The sequence below is a fragment of the Portunus trituberculatus genome, chromosome 44, assembly GCF_017591435.1.
Source record: "Portunus trituberculatus isolate SZX2019 chromosome 44, ASM1759143v1, whole genome shotgun sequence".
NCBI classification, from domain to species: domain Eukaryota; kingdom Metazoa; phylum Arthropoda; class Malacostraca; order Decapoda; family Portunidae; genus Portunus; species Portunus trituberculatus.
In genome coordinates, this window is record NC_059298.1 from 3,363,054 (window position 1) to 3,378,852 (window position 15,799).

Genomic DNA, 15,799 nt, shown 5'->3' on the forward strand with positions numbered 1-15,799 from the left:
AGAATCGCCGCGCATAAATAATGTCCTGTTACTGAAATTTACATCTTAACACCCCGAGACTCATTTCATTTAGGCGGTAGCTGGCATTAGTTCTCCTTAGCTGCCCGTGCGCAATCTTTATAAACAACACCCACTGAATAGCGCTCATTGCAACACAACCTGAAAAAAAGTGCGCTCGTGTGACGTGATTGATACATCGGTCTTTAAGGTGCGGCGACCGTCAGCTACAGCGTGTCGTGCAGCACTTGAGCCGTCAGGAGGACAGTGGCCGGTACAAAGGGCTTAGGCCAGATCATTGATGGTCAACAAAGAGCTCGAGAGGTGGACAAGAGTGGCGGCGGCTGGTCAGCGACGCCCGCCAGCTCTCAATGGGTCTAGAGGCTGATAGGAGACCGGTTCGGTTTTTGTTATGTAACGGGAACACTGCGGCCGTAGTGTTCTCGAGTGTCCGGCACACACTCAGGTTATTGATCAAGGTGCTGACTGTCCCTGTCCAGCCTGACGGCATGATTGAGACGGCATAGTGGTCAACAGGCCGGCAACAACAGGCTGGGAATGAGAGGGTGGTATTAGTGAGCAGGAAAAGGACGATGAAAACAGCATTGAGGCAGCAACGGAATGGTAACAGTAGGACGGTAACACCAGAGTGTTAACAGCAAGGCAATAGTAACAACAGAAATAGCAAGAAATTTATTGATTATTTAATTTCCTGGCACCATAACAGAAATAATTTAATGTCGTGTACTATAAGAAATACCAATCTTGTAGCCAAGAAATCTATTAATATTGGCAAATTAGTGTAAAAAATTTCTGAGAAGATAAAAGACTAAAATACGATTTCTTCAAGATCCAAGAAAAAATTATAAAGCTATTTCGGGTTAGAAATAATTTGAATTACTGGTTTTGCATCGTAGCTCCAATGAAATGCTCAATTAAATCAGTCTCATGAAAGCCAGAGAAGGGTCGTGAATAGCCTGGGTGCGAGGCGGCCAGCCTCCTTTGAAGGTTGAGGCAGGAGAGTGACCAGAGAGTCGCGCCTCAATGCCCCTTGGCCCGCCACCTTTCGCCACCACCGCCTCAGTTTTTGCGCCATCAGACCGACCATTGAATAGCCAATGCGGTTGACGTGCAAAGGGACTCGGATTCACATGCCAAAAGATGCAATTGAATTAAAGCGGCAAATAATCGCGTGGACACTAGTTATTGTAACCTGATAATGGTAACTGGAGTTGAACACACAGGGCGAGGGGAGGAGGCGGATCTTGACGTGTGGCGGGCGGTCGGAGATAACTGACCAGCCTCACAAAGGTCTCCTCGCCCCGATCTGCATAATGGCCGCGGCAATGCAGGTTGACATTTATGTTATTCAGTGGCCACACGGACGAGGAATAGATGGAGGGCTATCAGGGGCGGTGAATGCAGGTGGAATGTTTATGCAGTGGTCAGCACGTGGCGGAGGGGGACCTTCTTATAGGGCGACACGCAGGTACTCGACTTGTTGGTGCAATGGACACGACGCGCTGCTCAATGGAAAATGCAGGGCGTGTGTAGATGTGTGTTTTTTCTCTTCGCTTTTATTACTTTAGTGCGTCAAGTGTGGAGGCTGTCTTAGAGGCGGCTGGTGTGCGTGTGTAGAGATGGTGAACAGATTATTTGCGACTGATTTGGATAATGGAGCAATTTTCTTGTGATTTAATGCCTTTTGTTTTTTCTTTAAGCTACTGAAATGGGATCTGTGTCAGGGTGAAAACTATTTATTTTCAGCGTTTGAATGAATGAATTATCTTCAGATGATGATAGGTGATGAAGAATATGACTTTAGATACATTAGATTTATACACACTGACTGCTCGATGTGAAGGAGCATAGTGAACTTGTACGAAAGGCTTAGAAAAGCAGATGAAAAACAGGTTATCAGATGCAAGATGATAGCTGGTGATGAGGATGGCCCTGTTTTATCAAAATCCATATAAATCTATTATTCGATGCTCCTGTTCATTAGTGAAGGAAGAAAAGGGAAGAGGAAAAAACCTTGTTTATATTTAAGATAGAGGATGATCGAACAGCGTGACTCACTCGAATGGGCCTCATTATACAATCGAGATTTCGAATAATACTTTAGACCGGGTGAAGAAATCCCGTTTTGTAGATTTATTGCAAACGGGCTTCAGTACAGAACATAATTATTCCAGCGGCCACTCACCCAAGCACGAGGCTGAGCGATGTACTGATGAAGGCACTGACTGACCACGCTGCCTGGCTGTTGAGAGTGGGACGAGATGTTATAAAGCGATACTGATCACCTAGACGCAGGTTTGGGCTGTGTTGTTGCTCGAGTGACAGTCGGCCGATGGAGGATCACTCGTGTGTCCCTTCGCGTCTGGAACTGAGATATGCTGTTTTCAGAGAGCGGCAGAGGTGAAGAGGATGGAATATTGAAATCTGATTGTGCTTTGTAATTTTATTTGGATGTTATTCATATCAGTTCTGTGCAAACGAGTGTTTGAATATTCTGGTAATTTTCTTTATCCCATATACGTTTGTTAATACTTCATGATGAGGTGTTATGGAAGTTTTCCTTTGCCTACCTGATTATCTGTCTAGTTATCGCTCTATTTGTTATTCTGTTTGTCGTTTCGTCTATCTGCTTGTGCATCATCGTGTAATTTTCTGCTTCTGTCTGGTTGAGAGTCTGTCTCTTTGCGTATATGTCTTGTCTGTCTGTTTGTCTCACTGCCATTCCCTCCGTTCCTCTCTCTCTCTCTCTCTCTCTCTCTCTCTCTCTCTCTCTCTCTCTCTCTCTCTCTCTCTCTCTCTCTCTCTCTCTCTCTCTCTCTCTCTCTCTCTCTCTCTCTCTCTCTCTCTCTCTCTCTCTCTCTCTCTCTCTCTCTCTCTCTCTCTCTCTCTCTCTCTCTCTCTCTCTCTCTCTCTCTCTCTCTCTCTCTCTCTCTCTCTCTCTCTCTCTCTCTCTCTCTCTCTCTCTCTCTCTCTCTCTCTCTCTCTCTCTCTCTCTCTCTCTCTCACTCTCTCTCTCTCTCTCTCTCTCTCTCTCTCTCTCTCTCTCTCTCTCTCTCTCTTAGACGTGGCAATAGCTCTTGAGAGTCTCAGAATCGTCTTATAAGATCTTGCTTTTGGCGCTGTCCTCGAGACCTCCATCGAATTTTGCTCGTCTTCATCTTGGAATTGGAGTGGGGCAGAGATCTAAGTATACGTCAATAATACTGTGATTATGTATGCACACTTATACAGTGCTTAGTAATCACTGTGGATGTATTGTAAAGATGTTTTATTTTCTTATAAATGTCTTGCTTTTCTATTACTGGTGCTACTACTACTGCTATTGCTGCTACTGCTACTACTGCTACTGCTACTCCTACTGCTACTGCTACTGCTACTACTACTACTACTACTACTACTACTACTACTACTACTACTACTACTACTACTACTACTACTACTACTACTACTACTACTACTACTACTCCTCCTCCTCCTCCTCCTCCTCCTCCTCCTCCTACTGCTACTACTACTACTACTACTACTACTACTACTACTACTACTACTACTACTACTAGTACTACTACTACTACTACTATAGGAGAGAAAAAATATGTTTTAAGATTTATATAGTCATTGAGGCCCATCTTGATTACTTCCTCCTCCTCCTCCTCCTCCTCCTCCTTCTTTTGTCATACTTGAAGCTTGAAATTGTACTTAGATTTTTAATGTTTTATTTTCTGCAACGAATAAAAAGGACATTTCGTGATTTATTACAGGAATATGAATTAATATTTTCCCGGGTATAATTTTCGCATTGATTCGGTGACTCAGTGTGTTTTCGAGCCCTTGTATTGAGTGCTAGGAAAAACAAACCTTGAGAAAATAATAGAAAAAAAAGGAAATATGATAAGATTAATCCCTTCGATACCATGACGCGTTTCCTTATTCTTCTTTCTATTTTGTGATTTTATACAACTTCAGAAATATATGTAGGGAGTAAAATAGTGAAGACTGTGGCCATTAATCTTCTGACCTCCATAGACCCTTCCTAATGTCAATAAAATCGTCTAATCATATCGAAAATTCAAGATAAAAATGTGTCCTAGTACTGAAGGGATTAGGAATTGATAAAAATAATAGCTACACAATTATTATTTAGTTAAACCCTCGTCCTCATTACCCTTGTCTGTGTGTGTGTGTGTGTGTGTGTGTGTGTGTGTGTGTGTGTGTGTGTGTGTGGTGTTGATATCCATGTCTTCCTATCAATGTGATGTCGGTGTGTGTGGCTAATTCTAATGGTGATACTGTAGTGAAAGTGACGTGGATGTAACTGTTTCATATTCATAGTGGTGTGGTGATGCTGTAGTGGTGATGGACAGGTAGTGGTGGTTGCAATTAGTGATATAGTAGGCGTGGTGGTGTGGTGGTTGCAGTGATAGTCGTTGAAATGGTTGTGTAATGTGGTGATGATAGTGTTTGTTATGATGGTGTGGGTGTTATAATTTGGTAGCGGTAGGTGTGTGGTGTTGTGGTGATGATGGAGCAGTGGTGGTGCAATGTAACAGTGTTAAGAGACAGTAAAGATGCTGTGATGGTGACGCCTGTGGAAACAAAACAATTGATCGTGTTCTACTGGTAACGTGGGGCTTGTATGGTGTTAGCGGGTGGTGTTTGTGATCTAGGTATGAAAACAGTGATGTAGGAATAATAGTGAGGTAGTAGTGGTGGTGGTGGTGGTGTGGTAACAAAACAGGTTGTGGTTTTCTGCTGGTAACGTGGTGCTTGAATGGTGTGGTGTTAGCGGGTGGTGATTGTGGTCTTGATATGGAAACTGGTGTAGCAATAATAGTGATACTTGTGGTGGTGGTGGTGGTAGTGTACTATTGGTAGTGGTAGTGGAGTGGTGTCGTAATCTGGTGGGGTGGGGCAGGGCGAGGCCGAGGAGCGAGGTGGCCCAACATCCATTATAGCGTCATGGATCATCTTCTTTACCTTGCTCACCAAATCTTCTTACTCCGTCGGGCTGTTTCCACGTCGCCGCTCGACATAACTTCTATTCCGAATCCTCGCCTCCTCTTCCTTCGCCTCCTGCATTTATCTTTCACACCTTTCCTTCCTCCTGTTCCTCCTTCCTTCCTTTCTCCGTGTCCGCACTGTCCTCATCCTATTCTTCACTCCTCCCACTCCTCCCTTCTCGTCAGTCTTCTCCTGTTTCTTTAGCGTTGTCATTCTTAACACCGTCAAGTTTTCAGAAAGGTGAATCCATAAGTTCGAATCATCACTCACATCACAATGAGTTTTCATGCGCCACACTTATACACATTTTTTCCCACTTGTTTTAAAAATTTCGGGAGCGCGTTTCCAAGGGCGTGGGATATCCGTCAGAGGGGGCGAGGGAGGTAAGGAAGGTAAGCTTCTTGGGGCTTCTTAGACACTGTGACGTCACCTCGTGGGGCTTACATCACCAGCACATCAACTTTCCCTCCCAGGTATTGGCTCAAGACCAGGGTACGTCCACCACCAGGTAAACCCTTCACTGTGATCACCGGGACGAGGGGCGGAACAGCCAAGGCAGGGATTAGGTATACTTAGGGATCACAAGCGACACTTTCCACACTTTTCCTAAACACTATAAGCACTTCGTCAGGGTGTGTGAGGGCGCTACACTCGCGGCGGCGGGGCATGGTGCACGTGCTGCCAGGGTAGAGTCGTAAGGCAGACTACTAGGGCCAGCCAGTCGGGGCACTCCTGCCTAACCCTCTCTGCCCGGGAGCCTCATCTGCATGTGCCCGCTCTCACGCCGTGCCCAACCCACGCCACGCACCGGCTCCCCCCTCGCGTCACCACCTGGACTCCCTTCCCTCTCACGCTCCTATGCGGCCCGGAAAAAATAGAGTAACCTGACTGTTTACATTATCTTTCCCTGTCCCTTTACTTGCCAGTGGATGTGGATGTTGTAGAAGCGTATATGATTTTTGCAGTGACAATATTATGCAAACCTTTATCACACGTGTATGAACTATCAATAAGCCGTGGTTACTGATCCATGAATATATGACATCAGTTTGCGTAAGTGTAGTGTAAGTATTCATGTAGATTTTACATAGGCATTTTACTCTTTAACCTGAGAGGAAATAAATGATGGTGTGGGGAGCAGTGGGAGTGAGAGCGTCACCAGAGCGAGGGAGTCACGGAGGACGGCTGGAGCAAGCACCACGGAGTAGCTCAAGGCTGCCACCCGGGTCCTCCCTCCGTCTCCCCCGACATATATTCAAACAACCATCATTATATTCAGCCCTATTCACCACCTCACCCCCCATACTTTTTATTAATCCAACCATAAATAATGTTCGCGAAGAGGAAGGCAGTTGGACGCCAAAACAGATGCTGGAATGCTGCTGTATAACTCTGTGTTTGGGTGGCTGGAATGAGTTTGTTATCATCTTTGAAGCTTACGACTTACGCGTCAGCCAAGATGGTATCTGGCGCTGGTATCACTGGTAGACCGCGTGAGTACGGGCGGAAATGGGAATAAAATAGAATTAGAGCAAAAAAAGAAAGAGACGATGCCCTGTAAAAAACGGGTGGAGGGCAGGCGGAGGGTGTAAAATGGTCGGGCAGAGCGGCGTCCCTGCCCGCGACCCACACCTGTGAGACGCACACACAGGCACAAAGGTGTAAAAACGCCAGCGGATGGTATAATGAGGTGGAGGAGAGGAGTGGGTATAGGAGGAGCGAGGAGGGAGAACGGTCACCCTTCAGAGAGGAAGAGGACGAGGACGAGGAGGAAGGAGAAAGTTGTACTATTGTTATGGAAACGAAGTTTTGTGCGATCTTTTTTGTATACATATATATATATATATCATCATACGCGCCTGTGTGTCTCTATTGTGCGCATACATGCATATATTCATCTATCCATACATACATACATACATTCATACTCACACACATAGGGATTGCAGTTATTTACTTTAATTTGACGAACAACTTTTATTTGGCGTATTTCATGAACGCTTCTCTTCCAGGTGAATCCCGTCGCATTTCAGTACACACGCATGGCGTAGCGTTGTGGGAGGGGTGCGAGGCGTGGTGGGCGACAGACGCCGGCGGGGGGTGTTGTGGTGTTGTCAGGCGGGACGCGAGGGTGAGGGGCAGTGGTTGGCGCTGCCTGCTGCATCCTGCCTGGGAGACAAGCGGCTTGGCGTGGTGGAGTGGACTGGCGCACATGAGACCAGGTGAACATTTAGTAGAAAAGATTCGCATGCTCTTCATTTACCTCATCCACGGGAGTCCATTCCTTCAGTGGCGGTCCTCGGCTGAAGCCACTCCTTCAACAACAGGAAGATGGCGTCGGTAGCATATATTAAGACATAAACCGAGGAGATGCGAGCCAGAAACTAAGCTAATGAAGGGAAGGATTAATCTGGGGCCCAGGAGACAATCACGAGGCTGCAGGCTGACGAGCGAATAGGGATTATGGAGACAATGAATAAAAGCGTTAAAACAAAAGAACAGGAACCGTCTTCCTATTTACCCCTGGGGAGAGGACTCAATGGGGTGGGAAGAGCGGTGCAAGGTACTCAGGAGGAGGAGAGGTCTGGAGGTGCATACAACACGGCGCGGAGGCTGAAGGGAGGGAAGGACCGATAAAGAACATGGGAAAAACTAATTATACCAGAGAGACACTGCCCGGCGAGGACCAGGACGCCTTTGAGAGCCAGGCTGGTGCACTAGTCCTTCGGGATCGTCTATTTTGTCCCTGATTGTCCCTGTTCGCGATGGTGAAGATGAAAAGAGGAAATTGAAAGGCTGTTCGTCAAGCCATGGAGTTGCAGAGCCTCGTCACCGCAGTCTGTATGGGAGGAGATGCGGCCAGTGTATGTATAGGGGAAGGTATGAATAAAAGGTGGATGAAATAGGGCAAGGAACATAATGGTAATGCTATAGAATAAGGCATAAGACCCGAGGCTGCACTATGGACCTTTGATGAGCAGGTATTAGGACAGGGTCTGCCTCCTCCTCCTCCTCCTCCTCCTCCTCCTCTGACTTGCTTGTCTTGGGTCTTCAGTTCGAAATGAGGATTCTGGTATAACGTTTCTCTGGTTTTTCTCTCCGTGGTCTCTCTCTCTCTCTCTCTCTCTCTCTCTCTCTCTCTACGGTAACTTTCATAACAAGGCCGTCATTGGTATATAAATCACTTTAGTGTACGCCGTATTTTCTTCATCAGCAATGCAACACACCAAGCACAACCACAATATCACAGCCACGCCGCAGCCACACACAGCACAAGGAAACACACTACGACCACAGTCAAAGACACACACACAGCACACCACATCACACCGCAGTCTTAGCACAATGCAGTATAGTGTAGCTACAGTCGCAATCATAGACCAAACTAACACAGTAACACTCACAATCACAGTCACTTAATCCCTGCAGTACTGAGACACATTTTAACCTTGAGATTTGTGTATGTTTAGACCATTTTATTGATATTAGGAAGGGTCTATGGAGGTCAGAAGATTAATGGCAACAGTCTTCACTTCTTAAATAACACACATAAGTTTCTGAAGCTTTATAAAATCAGCAAATAGTAAGCAGAGTGAATATGAAAGCGCGTCATGGTACTGAAGAGGTTATTAACATTTCTCGCCTCAACAAACTGCGACAAGAAACGTCATCAGATTATGATAAAGAAAAGAGCAAGAGAAAAGAGAAAATCATTAGGACCATCAATCAGTGGAGACAAGAGTTGTATAGATTATTTGCATATAGCAGCCATTAAGCGAGATTGATTTGTTGAGAGTGTAAGTGCGCGGAAAAGAGAAATCAAGGCCATGAGTTTTTTTTTTTTTTATATATATAATTTACGATTTTTTTTCTTGTTATTTTTGTCTTTTGATGTAATTATGTGAGGTCAGTCATCGCTAGCTCGACTCTTCTTACTCTTGTTATACTCTTTTCTTTTTAACTCATTCAGTATTGAAACGCATTTTTACCATGAGTTTGGGTATGATTAGACGGTTTTATTTACATTAAGAAGGCTTTATGGAGGTCAGAAGATTAGTGGTCCGAGTCTTCACTATTCTAATCACCCACATGAGTTTCAGTAAGCAGAATGAATATGAAAACGCGTCATGGTACTGAAGGGGTTAATTACTCTTTGTAAGCCCAATAGATGCTTGGACGTATTTATTTACCTCTAATGTCAATACTCTACAAATTTCAAGCAGCGGAAGTGGTTAATGTCGTGTATGCTAGCGTTCTAATGTGTGTATATGGAAGAAAATAGACACGTAGGAAAGACTTTAATGGTTGACTTCGCGCATGTTAGACTTCTGATGAGCGTATATATGGAAAGAAGACGCGAAGGAAAGACTTGAGTACTTGAATTCATGCATGTTAGAGTTCTGATGAGCGTATACACGGAAGGAAATAGACACGTAGGAAACACTTTAGACATCCACAAGACAAGACAGTACTGTGTGTGTGTGTGTGTGTGTTAGGTATATATCGCAAGTCTTCTAATGGACACGAAGAAAGCAGCGGTGGTGGGCTTGGCAGGTGTACAGGGGAGTATGTGTCTGCGATTTCTAGGACTCGATGACAACTGTGACAGCGGCAAGAGAGAGAGAGAGAGAGAGAGAGAGAGAGAGAGAGAGAGAGAGAGAGAGAGAGAGAGAGAGAGAGAGAGAGAGAGAGAGAGAGAGAGAGAGAGAGAGAGAGAGAGAGTGGGAGTGAGGGTAAATGTGGAATCGCTGTACCTGGTGAATAAGCCTCGTCCACGGCAAGATAATGTGTGTGTGTGTGTGTGTGTGTGTGTGTGTGTGTGTGTGTGTGTGTGTGTGTGTGTGTGTGTGTGTGTGTGTGTGTGTGCGTTTGTTCTTGTGCAATATTTATCCAATAGTCGCTTCTATCCATTATCTCTCTCTCTCTCTCTCTCTCTCTCTCTCTCTCTCTCTCTCTCTCTCTCTCTCTCTCTCTCTCTCTCTCTCTCTCTCTCCTCCAGCTCCAGTTACTTTTTTCTCTTTTTTTTTATTACGTCCTTTGTTTTAGTCTTAAAATTTCACTTGATATGTCTTTTCGTCATGAATTATAAATGATTTTTTCTATTTTTCTTTTTTTTTTTGTTTTAAGTTCGTTCTCCAAGATCCAGCGTGTATTTGTGAACATTCTCTCGCTGTTGATCATGTGTCGCTTCCCAGATTATTTATTTTTCCCTCTTCTTTTTATCATGTATATTTCTTTACTAACTATGGGAAGTCCAGTCACCATTCAGTACCTTAGTAAAAAAAAAAAAAATAGAAATGGTGGAGAAAACAGAACCCCCGCCAGAACACCACATTATCCATTTCCTTATGAACAATTTGTATGTCAAAAGAAAAGTCAACAGAAAACAGGATTACTTTTCTCTTTTAAAGGTTGACTGATTCTATCTCGCAGCGACTGAGAGAGAGAGAGAGAGAGAGAGAGAGAGAAAACGTCTTATGTATGTATTTCTATATCATACACATTTGCAACTCATTCAGGCGTGTGTCCGTGTGTTTGTTTGCCTGTTTGCTGTATACTTGCACTTGTTTACCCTTGGAAGTAGAAAGAAACTCTACTCGCTTCCAGTCTTACTCCTTCCTACTTTTTTTTTGAGGGGCATGAGAAAGATGGAGGGACGGGGAGGGAGAGAGAGAGAGAGAGAGAGAGAGAGAGAGAGTTAGGGGAAAGTTGTGGAGATTTCACTATTTTTTTCCTTCGTCGCATGAAAATAGAATGCCGTGAATGTCTATTATATAACCGGCGGGAAAAGTTTCCTCCGCGAAGAATCTGAGAGAGAGAGAGAGAGAGAGAGAGAGAGAGAGAGAGAGAGAGAGAGAGAGAGAGAGAGAGAGAGAGAGAGGGTTAAGAAGTAAGCGCCTAAAGTTCGTCATATTCTCTCTCTCTCTCTCTCTCTCTCTCTCTCTCACACCAAAGCACCTACCTACCTCTGTCAGGCCGTCAAAACATTCCAAACTCCTCCAGGAAGCTTGCAAATATGGAAGGGTTAACGTAGAACTATTTCATAATTCAATAAGACACACACTGAGGATGCCGCAAAAAAAGAAGGAAAAATAAGAGGAAGAGAGGCGGGAAGGACGAGTTCAAAAAATAGTGGCGAAAAGTTTTAATGAAAAGGTATCGGTTGGTTTACCAGAGTGAAGTATCATCATCGGTCGGCCGTGTGTGTGTGTGTGTGTGTGTGTGTGTGTGTGTGTGTGTGATGGTGGTGGTGGTGTTTGTGTGTGTATGTTTGTGTGTGGGACTGAGCTAGATATCTGGTTTATAGTGTTCGCTGTCGTTGTGTGGTGAGTTAGTATGTTTTGTTTTTCGTTTTCCTGGTCTATTTTTACTACTGGGTATTGTTCTCTTTGCTTAGGTCTTTTCTTATTTTTTGTATTGCAGCTCGTTTCATATAGTTCTGTGATCAACTAAGTGACGTTATTCTCTCTCTCTCTCTCTCTCTCTCTCTCTCTCTCTCTCTCTCTCTCTCTCTCTCTCTCTCTCTCTCTCTCTCTCTCTCTCTCTCTCTCTCTCTCTCTCTCTCTCTCTCTCTGTGTTCTTTTATTTAGTCCATGCAAACATTTCACAAACAATAAATATAGAAGCGAAGGAGTTAATGTACACGTGATCACACTTTCTGAGGTAATATGAGACAGAAAAAAACATAGAAAGCTACTTTTTGGACGATGTGTGACAAAGAAGATGTACTGATATGAGTAGCCTCCATGACATAGACACAACTACTCATAGGTACGTAGAGTAAACCACGCACCACACTTTACATTCACACCTACCTACTTCTCCATCCCTCGAAATTAAACACGTACTCCGCACCTGCAACCTCGTGTCGCGGCATCAAAGCACTTCAGGGAGAGGAAAGACTTAACGTGACACAGATTTCGCCTCCCCTTTCCTACCCAGTGACCAGCTTTGCCCTAATGCTCCTTTCCCCGTCAGCTTTACTTACCTCTACTCGTTTGTCAGAAGCAGAAGTAGCAATAGCAGTGGCGGGAGGGAATAAGGAAGACCAGGTGTGTGACTTCCATGTGAATCCTGTCTGAGGGTATTTCAGGGTCTGTTTTCGGGAGCTTAAGTTCTATGACGCTTTCTGTGAGTATTGTAGATGTTTTTGGGAGGTATGTTAGTTACTCTTGCGCTATGATCGGTACTGGAACTTGATGGAGTATGTAATGGCTTGTGAGTGGTTTTATGTTGCTTCTAAGAGATTGTGATGAAAGTTTCTTAGCTTTACGAATGGTATGTTGAAGTGAAAGTAAGAAAAAAAGAAGGAAATGATCTGTTCAAGGTGTCTGTCCATTAAAAGAACTAGAATAGGTATCAGAGGCTGTGATGAAACTTTCTCTACTATAAAACGTCCATAATCAAAGACGCCTTGCTTTCTCACCACGACAGTTTTCCAATGCCACAGAGACGATTAGTCAGGTTTTTAAGACAAGACAATTTCTCCTTATAATAATCTAGAAATCTTGCCAGTCCATCACCATACCCATAAAAATACCCTTAAAAACATGAACAGTAGTGATGGTGAGAGAGCAAACCGTTTAAGAATACTAGCCAAGATATCACGGAAGATAGCAGATGTGAGTAATGTGTATATATGTAGGTGGCTGTAAGGTGTCCAATAGGAAGGCTGTGTTATAATTTTCTGGACGCTAAGAAATGACCGACAGTAGCAAATCATAGTGGGATGTGAGTGATGTGTGCAAGAGCTGTGAGAGGCTGTGAGGGGCTGTGAGAGGCTGTGTATTAAGGGAGTTACAGTAGCGGGATATTTGTGCTGGGCGGGCTGCGGCGGTTCTCACCATTGTGTCTCCCCTAGACCGCCTCGCCTCGGCCCGGTGCTTCCTTCCTTCTACCTTCACCTGAGCCCCAGTGTTGCCACCACCTCCCCGCACCCATCGCATCTACATTAAAGCCGAAACACTCCTTAGAAATGACAATATATTCCTTTAAAATCGACGTTCCCAATTCAATCTTGTATCGGTTTTCATGAAGATCCGAGATAAAGTTCCTCAGGTTCTCGGGATTGAAACTTGTGGGTGTTTGAGTGTTGGTTTCGTTGGTAAAACTGATAATCTGGGAGTTTCTTTGTGACTCCCTGAAAGAGTGATCCTAAAATTGGATTAATTTCAAATAGGGATGATAAGCGGTAGTTATAATCCGGTGGTGGGCTACACAAACGATGGCCCGGAAGGGTAAGGAAGTGGCTGATGTTTTGATGTCTCCAGGATGTGTTTTGTGTATCGGTGCTTCAATTCTTGGGTTGTGATGCGGTTAAATGAATATTTCTGCAAACTTTCTTCTGGTGTGTGTTAATTCTCTCTCTCTCTCTCTCTCTCTCTCTCTCTCTCTCTCTCTCTCTCTCTCTCTCTCTCTCTCTCTCTCTCTCTCTCTCTCTCTCTCTCTCTCTCTCTCTCTCTCCTATAGCTCCCACAGGCAGCCATACAACACTCAAGGTATTCGTAGTGACCATAAGAACTCCTAATTACCTACGGTGGGCGGCGGGCAGGCGGGCAGGTGGGCAGGTGGGCAGGTGGGCGGCACAAAAGGGTTGTCTCTACCGGGAGGGAATCACACCCCGTTTTTTACTCCCTTCTCTTTCATTCTTCTCTCTAATCCAGAACCTTTTGTGGGTCCAATGAATGCTTGCCCTTGTCCCCTGGAAGCATGAATTAGGCTATATGCACAATAATTCCTTGCCCAGAGACCCTTTTTCTCTCTTATTTTTATCTGTCTGTCTATATATTTCATCAGTTTATTTATCTAGCATTTGTTTATTTGCCTACACACACACACACACACACACACACACACACACACACACACACACACACACACACACACACACACACACACACACACACACACACACACACACACACACACACACACACACACACACACACACACACACACACACACACACACACACAGAGAGAGAGAGAGAGAGAGAGAGAGAGAGAGAGAGAGAGAGAGAGAGAGAGAGAGAGAGAGTCCAGTATCTACCATGCGATATCCTTTCTGAAACCTCACCTGAAGCGGGAAGTCACCAGGCAACACAAGCAGCAACGTGAAGCTGTATCCGCCGGGCACTTACTCGTAGTTGGGCCAGGTAGCGCTGTGACTGAGCCTCCCTCCACCGCTCTCACAAAGCCGCTGCTCAAATACAAATGAAATATTCGTTAAATTAAGGGTTTTATTCCTTGGGTGTCACCGGCGACTCTGCGGTGGGTTCCAGTGTGCCTTGGCTGCTTTTATGGGTCATTCTGATTTGATTAACCCCTTCACTAGTGGGATGCATTTTTACCATGAGTTTTGGTTATAATTAGATGATTTTATTGACATTTGGAAGGGTCTATGGAGGTGAAAAGATCAATAGCCAGAGTCTTCACTGCTTTAATCCCCACATAAGTTTCCGAAGCTGAATAAAATCATCATATAGTAAGCAAAAGAAATATTAAAACGTGTCATGATACTGAAGAGGTTAAATACACTCAAGTCATAATTTCATCTTACTGGGAAAAATAATGATGATTCGTGACGTCTTAACTCTTTTCCTACTTGGGCTGACGAAAAACAGCTGAGCCAGGAGGTTGACAGGCAGGTGAGCGGGACAGACACCTGCGGCCACCCCTGGACACGCCCCGTCAAGGCAGTGTTGGCGGACGGGGGCTTTGGAGCGATTATTACCTCAATTATTGGCCGCCTTTGTGCTGGCTCCCGTGTCTGGGGCACTGAAGGGCTGGGAGCTGCCGCCTTTCCTGCTCCGCCACCGCTGTGCATCGCAGACGACCAGCTTCATATAGATGATTCCCTTGATGTTGGCCTGTTAGTTAATTGGCAGCTGGTTCACAGTTCACTTCTGCTCTGCCTCTCCCCCTTTCCAAGCCTCCCCACACGGAGCCCACCAACATCCAGCGTTACTAGAGGATGTGGCGGAAACTCCTCGTGGTGCCCATCAAAAGTGAAAACCCCATTCAGAATACGTGAGTTAAAATATCCCTCGTGATCAGCGGCGGCGAGCAGAACCAGAGGAAATCCATCCAACATGTGAAAGGACCCCCTGAAGCCTCGGCAGAACCCCTCATAACGGCGACGAGGGGTTCAAGAGACGAGGGAGAGAGGAGGATATTAAATGACGCAGATTGGACTGGAGACGGACATGTTGGAAGGCGCAATTACTGCTCCTGATTCATCTTAGGCGGGGTGGGAGGAGGAGGAGGAGGAGGAGGAGGAGGAGGAGGAGGAGGAGGAGGAATGAGAGGACGAGTGGGCAGGAGCAGGAAGCGTAGCATGTGGAAAGGTAGAACAGAGAGAGAGAGAGAGAGAGAGAGAGAGAGAGAGAGAGAGAGAGAGAGAGAGAGAGAGAGAGAGAGAGAGAGAGAGAGAGAGAGAGAGAGTCAGGATGAGTCAAAGAGCCGTCGGGGGAAGGGATAGTAGAGGAGTGGAATAGAGGAAGCAGGAAGAAGGGAGGTAAGAAATGAACTCCGCGATCAGATGAAAAGTGTCTAAAGGCTTCGCGTCTCCCTCTCAACTTGTCACTTCCTTATGTATGTTTTTTTTCTGTATGATTTTTTTTGTATTTTTTCTTTCTTTTCTTCCTTTTTCTATCTTTTCTATCTTTTCTTTTTCTATCTTTTTCTCTCTTTTTCTATTTTTTCTCTCTTTTCTCTTTTTATATCTTCTTATCTTTTTCTATCTTTTCTCTCTTTTTCTCTTTTTCTATCTTATGTCTTTTCTA

The 15,799-nt window shown here is 44.9% G+C and overlaps 1 long non-coding RNA gene across 1 annotated transcript in view; it reads right to left on the bottom strand.

Annotated features, from left to right (window-relative positions):
- The window catches only part of LOC123519068, a 132,795-nt gene extending 126,889 nt beyond the window's left edge, over positions 1-5,906 (bottom strand). The window contains exon 1 of the long non-coding RNA XR_006678970.1: positions 4,993-5,906. This is a non-coding gene — a long non-coding RNA (uncharacterized LOC123519068). The remainder of the gene's footprint in view (positions 1-4,992) is intronic.
- Between the last annotated feature and the right edge of the window lie 9,893 nt (positions 5,907-15,799).